The sequence below is a fragment of the Felis catus genome, chromosome B3 (assembly GCF_018350175.1).
Source record: "Felis catus isolate Fca126 chromosome B3, F.catus_Fca126_mat1.0, whole genome shotgun sequence".
Lineage (NCBI taxonomy): Eukaryota > Metazoa > Chordata > Mammalia > Carnivora > Felidae > Felis > Felis catus.
The window spans coordinates 2,883,012-2,897,920 of record NC_058373.1 but is presented as its reverse complement, the minus strand read 5'-3'; the positions used below and the strand labels follow the sequence as shown (position 1 = coordinate 2,897,920).

General features: G+C 55.4%; 1 long non-coding RNA gene across 1 annotated transcript in view; it reads left to right on the top strand.

Annotated features, from left to right (window-relative positions):
• LOC109500465 overlaps window positions 1–14,909 on the top strand; it is a 31,425-nt gene that overhangs the window by 1,521 nt on the left and 14,995 nt on the right. The window contains exon 2 of the long non-coding RNA XR_006598783.1: window positions 445–550. This is a non-coding gene — a long non-coding RNA (uncharacterized LOC109500465). The remainder of the gene's footprint in view (window positions 1–444; window positions 551–14,909) is intronic.

Genomic DNA, 14,909 nt, shown 5'->3' with positions numbered 1-14,909 from the left:
GCAAGAGGGGATCCCTCGTTCCCTCTTCCCAAATTTCTTCTCCTTTGCTCTTCACCGTGCCCTGCAGTCTCTGTTCCACTGTCCTGTCTGTGCGTCCCGGGAATAAACGGAATGACCAGTAAAACCCCAGCTGGCGGGGAGCAGGGCGGTAGTGTTTCCGTGTGTGTTGTCGGGCAGGGAGGGTGACGGTAGCTCCCAGATCCTGGACAGGAAATACCACAAGCTTTTGTCCCTTCCGGGCACTGGGCGCATCCTGCTGCCCGCAGGGGTGACGAGGGACACGGACCCAGCGGAGCACTGCCCAGGCACAAATGCCATTCTTAGGAAGTAAGTGTCCTTCGTGCCAGGCCGGCCGGGCTGAGGCCTCTGCCAGATGCTCGAAATGGGACATCAGTGGTGTCCTGGGAATCTAACGATTGAAGCTGGACTCTGTTACCGTTGCAGCCCCACAGCGGACGAGATGTTCACTGACCTCATGGCCACGGCGGACACGCAGAGGCTGTGTGAGAGCTTCTGGACGCACGGAGTGGCGGGCAGAATGGGAGACCAGGTGAGCAGGGCCCCGTGCTTGTTGGTGAGGAAGGACACCAAAGGCAGGGGTACGTTTTGAGGAGGACGTTGTTGCTGATGCCCCTGTAAGGCGGGCAGAGGGGGAAGTGGGGCCGCTGGCGGCTCCTGGGGGTTCATCTGAGAAACTGGGGCGGCCTGGGCCGGTGTCCAGCCGTGGTGTGGGCAGAAGGCTCGTCTCTTGACTCTTTAGCGTGTCTGTGACCAGAAGAGAGCTTCTCAGTTGCCTCTCTTCTACATCAAAATACAGGATTGTGGCTAGGTAATTAGAAACTTGGGGTTTCTTTCCCCTGCTGGACCGCAGGACCAAATTACTCCCGTTCTTAGTGTGGGCCGCTGCTGGGCCATTTTCCCGAGTTCTGAAATGTTACATATTTGTCCTTGCGATGGTACCGTTTGTGGTGGTGAATGTGCAGTTATCCAGGAAGGTCTCGCATTGTTTTCTTTTGCTTTCCATCGCGAGGCTGGAAGGAACTCAGCCCCTCCTACCAAGAGCTGCGCAGTTGGTCTGACAAGTAATTAGCCCGCAGAAGTGAGTAAGAAGCCTGCCTTCCAGGGGCCACAGACAGATTGGAGCGCCCCCGGGGGCACTTGGCTGGGCGGGAGCACCTGGAAAGCAGGTCAGATTACGAGAGGTAGAGGGTTGGGAGCCCTTCCCGACACCCCTGAGCATTCCTTCTTTGGGCACCTGCTGTCTCGTGTTTTGGTCCCTGTGGGTGCACAGATGTCTGAAGAGTGAGCTTTCAGAGATGAGCAATGATGCCAGATTCCATGTGATAGAATTACAGGCTGTCCGAGGTGGAGGGGCCCTTTGAGAGCAAGCTGACCCCCAGACCAGAAGTCCCAGGTACCCAGCTTGCTTGGTGCCATAGCCGGGTGGTGAGCAGAACCAAACGTACCAGCTTGCCAGCTCGTGCCTCTTTCCCCCCATCTGCTGTGTCCGTGAGGAGTCGGGGGAGCAGGGGAGGGATGCTCACCCGTGCTGTGTGCCGGGCACGGGGCTCAGCGTCGTCCAAGTTCATCGTTCGCTCGGTGCTTCGGGAGTACTTCTTGACCCAGGTTTAAGCTCCAGGCCAGTGGCCTGCAAGGATACATCTAGGGACCTTAGGTGGCTGTTGAATGTCACCCAGGGACTGACGTCTGTGCACCGTGGAAGAGGGAACCCGTGGAAGCACGGTCAGACGCCTGCTCTTCGGGTCCTGTTCTTCCGTCCTGGAGGCTCGGGCCCAAACGTGGTCCTCAGGAGCCCGGGCCACAGTCACAAAACAGCCACGGAGACCAGCACCTCCCGAGCGCCAAGGGGCAGGCGCTGGGCACAGCGTCCCAGTCTGTCCTCACCTCAGCCCTGTTATCATCTCCTCGTTTCCAGAGGGGAAGATCAAGGGCCCACCCAAAGTCACCCGGCGGAGACAGGCTGAACACCACGTCGGCCTGACCCCAACGCCGGCGGTCCGCACCACTGACCCGTGCTCTCAGCAGACCGTGCCTTTTCACCGCAACATGGAACACCACAAATTAATTACCGACAGAGCAATTATAGACGTGTTCAAACAAATTGCAAATATGAGTACAAGTGCACTCTATTTACAAAGCCCTGGAAATGCTGTTTGGGAGTTTAGAAAAACATACACGAAGGGGGGTAAAAAAACAAGGAAGAACTCAAAACCGAATTTACAAATCGTTTGTACAATAATAACGAGAATTATGTATCATAACAAAAGATGAAAACTCAGCAGAAAAACTAGCAAAGGATGTGATTAGGAAGCTAAAGAAAAGAAGTTGCATACATGGCCCAAAATAAATGGAGAAAAGTTCAAATTTTTTGACTAAAGAAACAGAAACCGAAGCAAGAAAGGATTTTGGAAAATGACAAAACCCGGTGTGGGGGATGCTGTAGGGAGACAGACGGTGAGGAAGACACTTTCCTGTGCTGTAATGGGGAGTGTAAATGCTTTTGAGGACAAGGACCCTTCAGTGGCAATTTTAGCCTTAAAAATATGTATAGCCCTTGACTGTCAATTCCGCTTCTAGGGATTTACCCTCAGGAAATAATCTTTAACGTATATAAAGAATTTTCTGGGGCGCCTGGGTGGCGCAGTCGGCTAAGCGTCCGACTTCAGCCAGGTCACGATCTCGCACTCCGTGAGTTTGAGCCCCGCGTCAGGCTCTGGGCTGATGGCTCGGAGCCTGGAGCCTGTTTCCGATTCTGTGTCTCCCTCTCTCTCTGCCCCTCCCCCGTTCATGCTCTGTCTCTCTCTGTCCCAAAAATAAATAAACGTTGAAAAAAAAAAAAAAAAAAGAATTTTCTATTAAAATGTTCACCATATTGCTAATGTCAGCAAAAATTTGGCAAAACGTTGAAATTTGGCAAAACAGTAGGAATTGTAATAAGTAAATATACTGTGCATATAACGGAAAACTAAGTTAGCTATTAAAATGGTGCCATGTAAGAATATTCACGGCATTCCAAACACCTGTAATAGGTTGTTCAGTGAAAACACAGTTTAAAAACAGCAATGCGGTGTAACCCCAATTCTAAAGCACGCCTGACCTTCCCAGGTGATGAATGGTAACATAACCGAGGGGGGATAAGCCCATTTCGTGTGCATCAGGAAAGGGTGTAGTGGGAACACGCATCCCCCCTGGGGCATGTGTACCCCAGAATGCATAACCTGAATCATTAACATGACCATTAACATGATCATGATGGGTGACACCCCCCACCCCCCCCCCCCCCCCGCCCTGTCAGCTGCGGGACACCTATGAAATCACTGACCGCTGGCCTGGCTGCTGAGTCAGGAAAACAAGTTACTGTGGAGAACAGTTTTAGGACAATTGACGTCGTCTGGATATGGACTGTGGGCTAGATATCGAGAGATTGGTGTCGATGTTGGCACTACGGTTACCTAAGAGAACTACCTTATTCTTGGGAAACAGACCCTGAAACATTCAGGGGGTTAGGGGCCTCCCGCTTAATCGCAAACGGTCCAGAAAATAAATATCTGTCTATGTTAGAGTAGTATGTTGTTAGAATCGTCATTTAATATCCGCAACCACACGGAATATATTTTTTTTTTTTTTAATTTTTTTTTTTCAACGTTTATTTATTTTTGGGACAGAGAGAGACAGAGCATGAACGGGGGAGGGGCAGAGAGAGAGGGAGACACAGAATCAGAAACAGGCTCCAGGCTCTGAGCCATCAGCCCAGAGCCCGACGCGGGGCTCAAACCCACGGACCGTGAGATCGTGACCTGGCTGAAGTCGACGCTTAACCAACTGCGCCACCCAGGCGCCCCCACATGGAATATATTTAACGTAACAGCAACAGTATCTGTGGGTCTGTCTCCATTCATAGGGAGACAGAGAAGAGGGAGAGTAGATCCGGGTGAGGCGCCTGGGGAGCCCCTCGTACCGTCGTTGGGACGTCTCTGCAAGTTTGAAGCGACGGCAGGACTAGCGGTGACAAGAGGCACATTAGCAACGGCAACGTTACTCACACAAGCGGCAATAATACTTTTTCCTTGGTGGTGGGATCGCGCTCGGCGTTTATTTCCGTCTCTCTGCAGACACGTGTTTTCGAACATTGTCCGTAGCAAGCGTGTAAAACTGCGTTTAGCTGGTTCACCGAGCAGTCTCAACTCTGGGGGCGTCGCTGGAACTGCCTTAGAAAGAAACCCCCCCAGTCGCAGCCGCGTGCGTTCTCTTCAGGTCCTCGATGGCATCTCATAAACATCTATAAGCTCCACAGTCACTGTAATTTTTAAAGGACTCTGGCACAGGTTACACCGTCTGTCCCCTGTCCCCCTGAGAGCTCATCCTCTTGCCCCTACGCTGGTCTGGCCTCAGCCTGAGGGGGGTGGGGACGGGAGGGGACATCTCCCTCCGCTGGCCCGGTCACCCTCCACTCTGGTCTCCGGGGTCGGGACCCTTCTGGCCGCTTCTCCCAAGGGTCCCTTGTGGGAGCTCTTCGGGAGGCCTTGAAGGGGCTTCCTACCATGGCTGCTGTGCGCAGCCCGTCACTGCTCTGGGTCCCTCAGCCAGCGGGCAGTTCATCCCGGTACCTACCAGAAGGCCCACGGGGTCAAAGTGTCCCCAGCTGACCCGGCACCCCCACCCCCACCCCAAGCTGGGTCCTCCTCTGGCCTTTCCCACCTCGCTGCAGGCTACCACCCTCCACCCAAGTGATCCCTCCATCCACACTCGCTTCCTCACCCCTGCAGCGTACCCACCACGTCTCGTCTGCTCTGTTCCTGAGTATTTCCCCAAACCACTCAGTTTTCCCGCCTTCTTTTCAGGTCACGCTTCGGTCACACCCCCTTAGTCCTGGTGCCCACAACCTGCGGTGATCTCTGAGCTCCAGCTCTTTAGACGTACCCTCGTCTCTTCCTCTCTGTCCCTCCCAGCCCCCTGGCCCTCTGTCCGTGGCCTGCTTGCCTCCTCTGAAGCTTCTGGTCCCGTGAGCGCACGGCCGGGATGGAGAAGGTCCTCAGGGGCACGGGTCGTGCAGATGGGGTTCCGAGTCCATGGGCAGTCCTGGATGAAGACGGGAAACCGTCCCTACCCGCCCCAGTTGGAGGGAAGGGATTTAGGGTGGGTGTGCGGACCGGCTGCTCCCGGGCACGGGGGTCACTGAGCTGCTCCCTCGGTGTCCACAGCCCTGTCTGGATTTGCCCAGGCTCCTCGGTACCTCATCCCAAAGACAGTCGCATGTGGGGATTCGTGAGAGTCGGTCGGAGATGCTTTTGGAACTTCTGAGATTCAGCTCCTGCACGTGGTTACTGGTCAGCAGAGGCAGACAGAGCTTAGTGGGGTCTGCAGCTCATGCTTGAGGGGTCCCCCAAGAAAACACAAATTTTCACATCCACGGTGCAGAGCCGTGGGGGACCCCGCAAGCCTAGTTGCCTTAGCTTCTGGGTCAGTCAGCCTTTCTGGTCCGAGGCTACAGCTGAGGACAGTGACAGCAGGGCCACGGGACCCCCGTGGTCAGGGCGGTGCTGAGGTCGCGACAGGCCACAGTTGCGCCAGGACCTCCGACTCGGGTCGGGCAGGCTCGGGGCGCGGTCTAGGCTTTGTGTGTGTCATTAGCTGCGCAGCCGTGGAAGATTGTTTCAACTCGGCACCTCGGGTTCCTCTTCTGAAACTAAGTGGGGTCACTGTTCTAAAAGATTCCCCATTCCCCTTCCAGAAACGCATTCTTACAGCTGAATTCAAATGACTCCAGCCCGTTTTGTGCCAGTGAGGAAAGAACCAAGTGCTTATAGTGATGATGATGATGAAAAAAATCTGGGGGCCCCTGGGTGGCTCAGTTGAGCATCCGATTTGGGCTCAGGTCATGATCTCACAGTTTGTGGGTTCGAGCCCCGCGTCGGGCTCTGTGCCGACAGGAGCCTGCTTTGGATTCTGTGTTTCCTCGCTCTCTCTCTCTCTCTCTCTCTCTGACCCTCTCCTGCTCGCGCGCTCTCTCTCTCTCTCTCTCCTTCAAATATAAACATTAAAAAAACTTTTTTAATTTTTTTTTTTTTTTAAATCTGTAGTTTAACTATCCCAGGCATGAAAAGCATGGTGTAACCCTCGCTCCCGCCCCACTTGGGAAAAGAGCACTTCGTCGTGGGCTGGGGACTCCCTCTGCTTATCTCGGGAGAGTTCCCTGGCCACGCACTCGCCCTGAGGGCGAGGGCTGCCTCCCCTCCCCGCCCCCCAGTTTCTCTCAGACCCAGCCGGACTGGAGTCCAGCCTCGGTCTTTTGCCTGCAAATAACCAGGTTCCCAGCGCCAGTTATCGAAGAGACTGTCTGTTCCCCCCGAATATTCTTGGCTCCCTTGACAAGCATCAGGTGGCCACTCAGGCACGAGTTTCTTTCCGGGCCCCCATCCTGTCCCCTGGTCCAGGTGTCTGTTTCTGTGCCAGGTTCTTACCATTTCGATTACCAGAGCTTTGTAATATATTTTGAAATCAGGAAGTGTGATGCTTGGTACCTTCTCAAGACTGCTTGTGACGCTTCAGGGTCTTCTGTGGTTCCATAGAGGTTTTGGGATTGTTTGTTCTATTTGTGTGGAAAATGCCATTGGAATTTAAAAACAAAAATGTTTTCTAATGTTTATTTATGTTTGAGAGAGACAGAGACAGAGTGTGAGCGGGATGGGGGCAGAGAGAGAGGGAGACAGAATCCCAAGCAGGCTCCAGGCCCTGAGCAAGCCGTCAGCACAGAGCCCGACGCGGGGCTCGAACTCACAAACTGTGAGATCATGACCTGAGCTGAAGTTGGAGGCTCGACCGACTGAGCCACCCAGGCGCCCCTGGAATTTTGATCAAGATGCATCGGGTCTATAGGTGACATCAGGTAGGGTGGACATTCTAACAATATTAACTCTTCCAGCCCGTGTAGACTGGCTATCTTTCCATTTGTGTCTTTGTCAGTTTTTTTCATCACTGTCTTACGGAGGTCAGTGTAGAGATCTCTAACTTTTGTTTTTAAAGTTTAATTATTTATTTTGATAGAGACAGAGACAGCGCAATGAGGGAGGGGCAGAGAGAGGGGGGGGGGAGGGAGAGAGAGAGAGAGAGAGAGAGAGAGAGAGAGAGAATCCCAAGCAGGCTCCACCCTATCAGCGCAGAGCCCGACTCAGAGCCTGAACCCATGAAACCGTGAGATCACGACCTGGACCGAAACGAAGAGTCTGACGCTCAGCCGACTGAGGCACCCAGGGGCCCCGAGATCTCTCACTTTTTGGTTAAATTTGTTCCTAAGGATGTTATCGTTTTTGGTGCTATCGTAAAGGGCATTGGTTTCTTTATTTCTTTTTCGGGTAGTTCACTGTTGGTGTGTAGAAACACAGCTGATTGTTGTGTGTGGATGTCGTGCCCTCGTAGCTTCGCCGCATTTATCCGTCCTGACGGTTACCGGGTGGAGTCTTCAGGATTTTCCTCACGTAAGATCACGTCATCGGCAAACAGATGATTTTCCTTCTTCCTCTCTGATCTCCGGTGCGTCCTTTCTCTACCCACTTTGTTGAGAGTTTTTATCCTGAAAGGACGTTCAGTCTCGCCAGATGCTGTTTCTGCTTCAACTGAGATGATTGTGTGATCTTTATCTTTCGTTCTGTTAACATGGTGTCCTATATCACTCACAAAAAATTAACTTGAACTGGATTAAGGGGTTAAATGTAGGACTCGAAAGTGTAAAACTCCTAGAAGAAGACATAGGAAGAAAGCTCCTTGACCCTGGTCTTGGCCAGGATGGTTTGGAAAGGGCACAGAAAGCACGTGAAACAAAAGCAAAACCAAGTAAGTGCTGCTTCGTGAGACTAGAAAGTTTCTACACAGCAAAGGAAACCATCAACGAAACGAAAGGGCAGCCCACCAAACAGGACACAGTGTGTGCAAACCATCTATCTGATCAGAGGTTGATTTCCAGAATATATGAGGAACTCCTACAGCTCCATCGCGGAAAGATAAAAATCGGACTTCAAAATGGGCAAAGGATCTGAACAGACCTTTCCCCAAAGAGAGTATGCAAATGATCACCAAAAGCCCGAAAAGGTGCTCGACAACACCAGTCAGAGAAATGCAAATCGAAACCACAATGGGGTGTCACCCTGTACCCCTTAGGAAGGTAGAATCCAAACAAGAGACAGCAAGTGCCGGTGAGGACGCGAGGACGCGAGGACGCGGAGAAAGGGGAGCCTCCTGGCTGTGGGTGGGAATGCGAACCGGGGCAGCCGCCCGGGAGCACAGGATGCAGGTGCCTCAAGAAATTAAAAACAGAACTGCCCTCATGATCCAGCAGCCACACTTCTGGGTATTTACTTGAAGAAAATGAAATCACCAATTGCAGAGAATATGTGCACCCCCATGTCCGTCGCAGCTCTGTTTTCAGTAGCCGAGCTATGGAGACAAGATAGGGAAGGACCCTAAATGCGCACCCAGGAGCGGATGGGCGAAGAAACGCGAGATACATTACCTATTATTGTGTGTCATCAAGGAGGAGATCCTGCCATTTGTCGACGTGGATGGACTTCGAGGGCATTGAGTTTCCGGGAATAAGGCAGAGAAGGACAGATCCCATAGGATTGAATGTGTGTGTGGAAGCTAGAGGTGCTGACCTCCCCGAAGCAGGGAGTGGACTCATCATTGGTCACTGCTGGGGGCGGGGGGCAGATAAGAAGACGTGGGTCAAAGGGTACCGGCTTCCAGTGTCACATGAGTAAGTTCCGGGGAGCTGACGCACAACAGCATGGTGACGGGGGCGAACACGACTGTGTTGTGCGCTCGAAAGTGGCTAAGAGGGTAGATTTGAAATGTTCTCGCCACCACAACAGAATGGAGATCATTTGAGGTGAGGGATGTGCTAACTACCCCTTTTGTGGCAAAGATTTTATAACACGCGTGTATTGTTGAGTCCTCATATCGCACCCCTTCAACTCACACGGCGTTGTGTGTCAGTTATATCTCAGTGGAGCTGGGGAAAGACAGACGTGGGGTCGGGGGCCGAGAAGAAAGAAAGACAAGAGGAACACGAGGAGAGTCCCCTTTTCCATCCCGGGTTCATATGTGACCCACAAAGTCAAGTGTTGATGTAAGCAGAATGGGTCTTGACCCCCTCCCTGTGTGCTTCTTTCTTTCTGAGGCCCCTGCCCTCGGTCCCAGAGGCTTAACATTAACCCCCGTGACCGCCTGGGCTTCCCTGACCACACACGGTGGCCCTTGTCCCTGTGGCATCCCACACGCGCCCTCCCCGGCCCTCAGTCCATGTGACGGCAGCTGAGGGCTTGCAGCAGAGAAAGCCGGTTGAACTAGGGGTTTCATGCTCGGGCACCTTATCCCCGGGGAGTAAGTAGCGCTTCTGTGACCCGTCTACATGGGTTCCTACTTGTGGGAATATCGGACAGGATAAGGAAACGAATGTGAAACTGGGCTGAGTGGACGAAGATCGTTTCTGGAAAGGAGGGTCAGGTGCCCCCCTAGAGATGGACTTGTATTCATGGCGCCTCCCCTCTATCCCTCAGATCCTCACGTTCTCTGAATATTCCAGGTCTCTCCCCAGATGGAGGGGGGCGGCAGGGTCTGGGTGGGGAGGAGGGGGGCAGAGGCTGTTCACAGGTGCGGTTCCCCTGCAGGCTGGATGCCCCCTCGTGAGATGCGGGTCTTGGGGACGGAGGCAGAAGGGCCAGGGGGGGAGGGTGAACGGGCCGGAGAGCCCAGAGCCTTGCTGCCTGGAGGTGACTTCGAAAGCTCTACTGACTTAGAGCCATGGTGTGAGCTGTTAGAACTTGCTTTTAAGGGGGCACCTGGGTGGCTCCGTCGGTTGAGCGTCCGACTCCTGATTTCGGCTCAGGTCATGGTCCCAGGGTCATGAGTTCAAGCCCCATGTTGGGCTCTGTGCTGACCGTTGAGCCTGCTTGGGATTCTCTCTCTGCCCCTCTGCCCCTCCCCTGCTTGCTCTCTCTCTCTCTCTCTCTCTCTCTCTCTCTCTAAAAAAAAAGAAACTTTTAAGAAGGATCCACTTGCTGGGGATCAGCTCTGATTGCCCAGCTCAGGGAAGGGAGAGTCAAAGCTCTGAGGGTGGTTGTCCCAGGAAGGCAGACGTGGCCAGGGAACACCGGTGCCTTCCCGGGAGACACTGCTGTTTGGAGGGTGGGGAAGAACATTAGGATTCTCGTAATACTGGCAATGGTCAGAGGACTAAGGCTGTCCTCGGCAGGGACGGGCGCAGGCCGACAGGGCGGGGGGCGGGGGAACCACGTAGCCAACAGCTCAAGGGACCCTACGGCGCACTCTGCTTGTCACTCACACGTTCCGTCGTGGGTCTGTGTTCCTACGGGCACACCCGTGTGTGAATGTTTCCTTCGGGTAATTTCTGAAAAGTGGGGTTAGAGTATCAAAGGGTATGTGCCTTACTGACCTTGGCAAGACCCTGGAAGCATGCTGGAATGAGAAACCGCATTTGATGAGAGTGGGGAGAAGCAGGCATTCCCTGTTGCCGGTGGGATTGGAAGATGCCCCCTTTCTGGAAAGGAACGTAGCAGTCCGGCAGGCTTTGACATCTAGCGCGATCCGCGTGCCTGTCCGGTGTTTCCGTTTGGAGTCCGTCCCAAGGAAGTAAAGATGGGCAAAGATGTTTTTGCTAGGCTCTGGGCAGCACTGTATGTGGTGGTGAGAAATGAGCAACCCCCCCCCACCAAGTTGTGGTGTCAGGGGACTGGTGGAGTAACACAGGACACGTCTGGGCACTAGAGTGCCCTTCCTTCAACGTCGTGCTGTTCAAGTGTGTTTACGGACGTCGGTGGTCTCCACACAGCGCGTGCGAGTCGAGGCTCCTGGGGCTGAGATGTGCCCGCCGCCCTCAGCTCTGGGCCCCCATCTCCTTTCTGAGTCAAGGTCAGTGGTGGAGCTCCACGGGGTCCCTGCGGCCCCTCCCCGGGCCGGACCGGCCTCCACGAGGGCTGATTGATGGCTGGGTGGGGTACCCATCTGCTGGGCTCCCTTTCCCTGGGTTTTGGGGAAATAGGGACACTTTCCCCTAGCCGTTCCCAGCACTAACACGCAGTGTCCACTGTTCCATCCATGTGGACATCTGGGTCCCGGGGGAGGAGAGACCCGAGGCTCCGGGCTCAGAGCGGTGTGCGGGAAGGGATGCGGGGGCTCCTGGCAGCGTGGGCACTGGCTTCCACGGGCACTTCTGTGCCCCCACCCCCTCGCCGGGACTGATGGACACTCAGCGGTCAGAATTTTATCCCTATGTTCTCATCTCCTCTGTACTTTTTCTAACCTCAGGATTGGGGTCGTCTCTAACCCTCCCCGCCCTTTTTTTTTTTTTTTTTTTTTTTGCTTCTGAGAACGTCTCGATGTTTTCCCTTGAAATCTAAGGAAATTGGTGGTGCCCAGTGCCCACACTCCACAGCGTTGGAGGAATTCTAGGACCCATGGAGCTTCAGGGGCATGTGGGGGCGTGAGACCGGGACGTCCAGCGGGACCGGGCCTGTGGGCTGTGGCTTCAGTGCCCGAACATCCCTCCCACTGAGGGAGCGAGGGCTGGGCTGGGCAGTGACCAGGCACGCCTCGGTTGGCCGGGACTCGCTGATCCGCGTGCGGAACGTCTTTCCCAGCAGCACCCATTAGTAGACCGGACGGCAAGGTGCGATTCCTCTTGTTCTAGGACAGCTGATTGCGAAGACAGGTGGTATAATGTGTTTGATAATTTGAATTAAAGTAATAGCAATAATACTAATAGCCATGACCGTTTGTTGAGAAACATAACATACTGTATGTTACCTGTCAGACACCATATATTATGCGTCCTGTGCTACATACACGTTAACATCGTTACACCTTACGTGTTACTTATTATTTAGAATATATCGTGGCCAGAGACTAGCAATTGTATCCCTCCTGCCTGAGCTTTCCTCATTGCTAACGCAAATCCAAATGTGAGTGGTTGGGTTTTGGGGGGCGGTGACGGTGGCCGGCAAAACCCTAGCCGTCAATTTCTGATGATCCGTTAGGGTTTTGTGTTTTCAGGATGGGGAAGGCAGGGAAGTGGCCTGAACCCTGGGCCTGGGAAGAGTAATGAGGTGGAGTTATTGGGCTGGTGGGGACTCTCTGGGTTGGGGGCTGGGAGGGGCACTGTGCGTGCAGGTTGGTGGACCCTCCGGGTGGGGGGCTGGGACGGCCGCTGTGCGTGCAGGTGACGGTCTGGACAGGGGCTGTAAGTGGCCTTGCTGAGAACCGCGAGGAGCAGGGGACAGGGGGCCAGTGCTCACCAGCAGCCAATGTGGGAGCCCACGGCCCCTCCTTGCTTGGGAGTTGGAAGTTGGGGCACTTCTTGAAGGGTTATTGTAGGGTTCGCTTTGACTGTCGGTTCGGTTTCCCTGAGGGCCAGGTGAGATATGGGATGACAGAATTAGGGTTCAGGAGAGACTTCAGTGGGCCTGACTGCTGACAGCCGTGTGGCTCCCAGAACCAGGTCCCGGCCAGGCGTCCCGTGCAGCCATGAGAGGGAGCCGGAGAGTGTCCCACTGGAGAGGAGACGGGGCCTGAGCGTCAGGGCGACCCAGATACTGGCCCATGGGGCGTGTCCGGGGCTGGCGAGACCACACCTGGATTTGTCCTTGGCTCCGAGCGCCCCAGATGCCCCCTTTCTCAGCCCCCCGGGGACCCTCTCCCCTAAGCCCTGCCCTCTTTCCTTCCCTCCCCACCCGGGTGGCCCTGAGCCTCCTCAGCCTCCTTGTCCTGCCTCCAGCCCCTGGAGCCCAGCCGGGAGGCTCCACGACCCCCTCCTCCCCAAAGCCCCCCTTCCGGCCTTCACCCCACCGCCAGATGAGTCTCCCTCCGCGGGAGCATCGGTGGATGTGGGGCCCTGCGTCTCCCAACCCTGCCAGCTCTCCGTGAAAGCCTGGCCTGTGCGGGCCGTTCTGAGCCAGGCAGGGAGGTGCGGGCGGGGCGGAGACCGCACGTAGGGCTGTGGCTGCCTCCCCTGCGTGCCACTCCCAGCCCGCCAGCACGCACATGCTCTGCGGACCTGCGCACTGATTTCCAGGCCCGAGTACCCGCCGGGAAGGAGACAAACAACTGTTTTCCGAGGGTGCTCATGAGCGGCTGCTGTGCTCGTGGTCACCCAGGAGACACGACTGTCCGCAGCAGGGCCCACGCACCCCCGGATGGAGGGCACAGCGTGGCCCCGTGGTATGGCGTGCTCTTCCGGGCCGGCTGTCCTGTGGGAGGAACCAGCTGTGCTGAGGGCCTGGGCCGCGCAGCCCCTGCGTCGAGAACTCGAGTGTCCGCGAGCTCCGGGCACCTGTCTTCCCTGGGGGGAGGGGGGAGCCCTGGGCGCGCTTCCTCGGACCTGGTGCACCTGGTCCCCGCTGGTCGCAGGGACCGGGTCACCTCTGCGAGCCTCTCCTGGCCCCTGGCATCCCCTAGGACATGCAGGCTCCCACGCCTGTTCCACGCAGACCCTCCAGGAAGGACATGTGGAAGTCTCCATGCTCCCCAGGTGCCCGAGACCCCGAGGAGGCCTCCCTCCCCACAGCCTGCTGCCCACGCCGACCGAAGCTCCGTCTCCCGCTCTGTGCCCCGTAGGTGCTCCCATATCCCCACCGGAGTGATCCCCAGGCACACACGTAGCCTGGTTTGTCTGCCAGTGGCGCGGCCCAGGACGTCCCGGGCCATCACGTATTAGCAGAGCTTCTTCGGGGAGCTGTGGGCCACCCAGCGGTTCCTGCAGGGGGCCACACGCGGACAACTTACAGCCTCCCCTGTGACGTTCCCGTTGGCCACCCTGCCAGGAGGGCTGTCCCCGGCCCTTCGGCCCCTCCGCCCACGCAGCCCTCAGCCTCAGCCACTTTGCTGATTCTCTTCCCTCTCTCTCCCAGCCACCCCTTCTCGACTCCGCTCCTGCGTATCTGCAGCCGTAGAAGTGGCTGGAGAACAGAGGGTCTTGACGGGACCGGCTGCCTCCTCCTCAGAAGGCTACTGTGGTTGTAAAAGGCAAAGAAATCGTCTTCCTTTACAGAGTCAAGTTTAACGAGCCAGGAACTCCCCATCTCGCAGGTTGACGTTGTACACGAGGGGCACCGACACGGTGTGCACGTGGGTCGCTGCGTGGGCTCCTTTCCTGGACTCCCCCGGGAGTTTGCTCACTTCCCCTCAAGCCTCGGAGCATGAGGGTGCCTCATTGCCCCCAGCGGGGTCCCCCCCACCCTGTGTGCTGACCGTGCCCTCCCTCAGGTCAACCCTTCATGGAGGCACTAAGGATTCTCTCTTCTTTGTTTTTGTTTTTTCAAATGTTTATTTTTAAGAGAGAGAGAGAGAGAGACATATCGTGAGCTGGGGAGGGTCAGAGAGAGAGGGAGACACAGAATCCGAAACACGCTCCAGGCTCTGAGCTGTCAGCACAGAGCCCGACGCGGGGCTCGAACCCACGAACTGTGAGATCATGACCCGAGCCGAAGTCAGACACTTAACTGACTGAGCCCCCAGGCGCCCCAAGAATGTTCTTTTGTCCTCCTCCTCCACCTTCCTTGTTAAATTAATGGACCGTATTTTTTTTTAACGGAATGGTTTTATATTTACAGAAGTGAGTGAACAGAACGGAGAGCTCCCGGGCACTCCCCTGCTGCCCCACAGACTGTCCCTTCTGATCATCACCGGCTTGCCTCACTGTCGCGGTACATGTGTTAGAATTAGTGGAACAATTCTGGCACGTTATTGTTGACTAAAGTCCAAGTTTACGGGCAGGATTTCCCCTAGCGTCTCTTCTCTGCTCCAGAACCCCATCCAGGACACCACATTACAGTCCTTAGTCCTCGGGTCTCCTCAGGCTCCTCCTGGTGGTGACAGTTCCC